Source organism: Arachis duranensis, chromosome 1 (assembly GCF_000817695.3).
Source record: "Arachis duranensis cultivar V14167 chromosome 1, aradu.V14167.gnm2.J7QH, whole genome shotgun sequence".
In the NCBI taxonomy this organism is placed as follows: Eukaryota; Viridiplantae; Streptophyta; class Magnoliopsida; order Fabales; family Fabaceae; genus Arachis; species Arachis duranensis.
The window spans coordinates 82,469,067-82,472,711 of NC_029772.3; the positions used below are offsets into that span (position 1 = coordinate 82,469,067).

At 39.2% G+C, this 3,645-nt stretch overlaps 1 non-coding gene across 1 annotated transcript; it reads left to right on the forward strand.

Moving 5' to 3' along the window:
- Nucleotides 1-2,016: 2,016 nt before the first annotated feature.
- On the forward strand, nt 2,017-2,124 carry LOC127742476 (small nucleolar RNA R71). The gene has a single exon (XR_008003751.1). It is a non-coding gene; the product is annotated as a small nucleolar RNA R71 (small nucleolar RNA).
- Nucleotides 2,125-3,645: the final 1,521 nt, after the last annotated feature.

Consider the following 3,645-nt stretch of genomic DNA (forward strand, 5'->3'; position numbering starts at 1 on the left):
TTCCTGGCGTTTAACGCCAGTCTGGTGCCCCTTTCTGGCGTTAAACGCCCAGAATGGTGCCAGACTGGGCGTTAAATGCCCATTTGCTGCCCTTACTGGTGTTTAACCGCCAGCAAGGTCTTCCTCCAGGGTGTGCTATTTTTCTTTCTATTTTTCATTCTATTTTTACTTTTTCAATTGATTTTGTGACTTCCCATGATCATCAACCTACAGAAAACATAAAATAACAAAGGAAAAATAGATAAATATAACATTGGGTTGCCTCCCAACAAGCGCTTCTTTAATGTCAGTAGCTTGACAGTGGGCTCTCATGGAGCCTCACATATGCTTAGATCAATGTTAGAACCTCCCAACACCAAACTTAGAGTTTGAATGTGGGGGTTCAACATCAAACGTAGAAGTTGGTTGTGGCCTCCCAACACCAAACTTAGAGTTTGACTGTGGGGGCTCTGTTTGGCTCTGTTTTGAGAGAAGCTCTTCATGCTTCCTCTCCATGGTTACAGAAGGATATCCTTGAGCCTTAAACACAAGGGATTCTTCATTCACTTGAATGATCAATTCTCCTCAGTCAACATCAATCGCAGCCTTTGCTGTGGCTAGGAAGGGTCTGCCAAGGATGATGGATTCATCCATGCACTTCCCAGTCTCTAGGACTATGAAATCAGTAGGGATGTAATGGTCTTCAACTTTTACCAGAACATCCTATACAAGTCCATAAGCTTGTTTTCTTGAATTGTCTGCCATCTCTAGTGAGATTTTTGTAGCTTGCACCTCAAAGATCCATAGCTTCTCCATTACAGAGAGAGGCATGAGGTTTATGCTTGACCCTAGGTCACACAGAGCCTTCTTGAAGGTCATGGTGCCTACTGTACAAGGTATTGAGAACTTCCCAGGGTCCTGTCTCTTTTGAGGTAATCTTTGCCTAGTCAAGTTATCCAGCTATTTGGTGAGCAAAGGGGGTTCATCCTCCCAAGTCTCATTACCAAATAACTTGTCATTTAGCTTCATGATTGCTCCAAGGTACTTGGCAACTTGCTCTTTAGTGACATATTCATCCTCTTCAGAGGAAGAATACTCATCAGAGCTCATGAATGGTAGAAGTAAATTCAATGGAATCTCTATGGTCTCAGTGTGAGCCTCAGATTCCCATGGTTCCTCATTAGGGAACTCATTGGAGGCCAGTGAACGTCCATTGAGGCCTTCCTCAGTGGTGCTCAATGCCTCTTCCTCCTCTCCAAATTTGGACATGTAGGTCAAGGCAATGGCCTTGCACTCTCCTTTTGGATTCTCTTCTGTATTGCTTGGAAGAGTGCTAGAATGGAGTTCAGTAATTTTCTTACTCAGCTGACCCACTTGTGCCTCTAAGTTTCTAATGGAGGACCTTGTTTCAGTCATGAAACTTTGAGTGGTTTTAATTAGATCAGAGACCATGGTTGCTAAGTCAGAGTGGCTCTGCTTAGAATTCTCTGTCTGTTGCTGAGAAGATGATGGAAAAGGATTGCCATTGCTAAACCTGTTTCTTCCACCATTATTGTTGTTGAAACCTTGTTGAGGTCTCTGTTGATCCTTCCATGAGAGATTTGGATGATTTCTCCATGAAGGATTATAGGTGTTTCCATAGGGTTCTCCCATGTAATTCACCTCTTCCATTGAAGGGTTCTCAGGATCATAAGCTTCTTCTTCAGATGAACTGTCCTTAGTACTGCTTGGTGCAGCTTGCATTCCAGACAGACTTTGAGAAATCATATTGAGTTGCTGAGTTAATAGTTTGTTCTGAGCCAATATGGCATTCAGAGTATCAATCTCAAGAACTCCTTTCTTCCGATTCGTCCCATTGTTCATAGGATTCCTTTCAGAAGTGTATATGAATTGGTTATTTGTAACCATTTCAATGAGCTCTTAAGCTTCTGTAGGCGTCTTCTTCAGATGAAGAGAGCCTCCAGCAGAACTATCCAATGACATCTTGGACAGTTCAGACAGACCATCATAGAAGATACCTTTGATGCTCCATTCAGAAAGCATGTCAGAAGGACACTTTCTGATCAATTGTTTGTATCTTTCCCAAGCTTCATAGAGGGATTCACCTTCCTTTTGTCTGAAGGTTTGGACTTCCACTCTAAGCTTACTCAATTTTTGAGGTGGAAAGAACTTTGCCAAGAAGGCATTGACTAGCTTTTCCCAAGAGTTCAGGCTTTCTTTAGGCTGTGATTCCAACCATATCCTAGCTTTGTCTCTTACAGCAAAAGGGAATAGCATAAGTCTGTAGACCTCAGGGTCAACCCCATTGGTCTTGACAGTGTCACAGATTTGCAAGAATTCAGCTAAAAACTGATGAGGATCCTCCAATGGAAGTCCATGGAACTTGCAATTCTGTTGCATTAGAGAAACTAATTGAGGCTTAAGCTCAAAGTTGTTTGCTCCAATGGCAGGGATAGAGATGCTTCTCCCATAGAAGTCGGGAGTAGGTGCAGTAAAGTCCCCCAGCACCTTCCTTGCATTGTTGGCATTATTGTTGTTTTCGGCTGCCATGTCTTCTTCTATCAGGATTTCTGTTAGGTCCTCTACAGAGAATTGTGCTTTAGCTTATCTTAGCTTTCGCTTCAAGGTCCTTTTAGGTTCAGGGTCAGCCTCAACAAGAATGCTTTTGTCTTTGCTCCTGCTCATATGAAAGAGAAAAGAACAAGAAAATATGGAATCCTCTATGTCACAGTATAGAGATTCCTTGAGGTGTCAGAGGAAAAGAAAAATGGAAGGAAGAGGTAGAAACTTCGAACTTATCAAGGGAAGATGGAGTTCGAATTGTGCATTGAGGAGTAGTGTTAGTCCATAAATAGAAGGATGTGAGAAGAGGGGAAGAAATAAAATAAAAACATTTTAAAAACATTTTGAAAAAATACTAATTGATTTTCGAAAACTTAAGAGTGGAAAAAGAAATCAAGTGATTTTTGAAAAAGATTTTAAAATTAGAAAGTAAAAAGATATGATTGAAAACTATTTTGAAAAAGATGTGATTAAAAAGATATGATTTAAAAGTTATGGTTTTTAAAAAGATGTGATTGAGAAGATATGATTTGAAAAACAATTTAAAAAGATTTTATTTTAAAAATTAATGACTTAGCTAACAAGAAAAGATATGATTCAAACATTAAACCTTTCTCAACAGAAAAGGCAACATACTTGAAATGTTGAATCAAATCATTAATTGATAGCAAGTATTTTTGAAAATGGAAAGAAATTGATTTTGAAAAAGATTTGATTGAAAAGATTTGATTTAAAAAATATTTGATTTTGAAAAATTTTGAAAACTTGAAAAAAATTGGCATTAAAAACAAAATCTTCCCTCTTGTGTCATCCTGGCGTTAAACGCCCAGAATGGTGCACATTCTGGCATTTAACGCCCAAAACTCACCCCTTTTGGGCGTTAAACGCCCAGCCAATTACCCTGGCTGGCGTTTAAACGCCAGTTTTCCTTCTTCACTGGGCGTTTTGAACGCCCAGCTTTTTCTGTGTAATTCCTCTGCAGTATGTTTTGAATCTTCAATTCTCTGTATTATTGACTTGAAAATACACAAATTAAAAATTTTTTTGGATTTTTAATGATGAGGAATAATCAAAATGCAACTGAAATCAAATAAACAATGCATG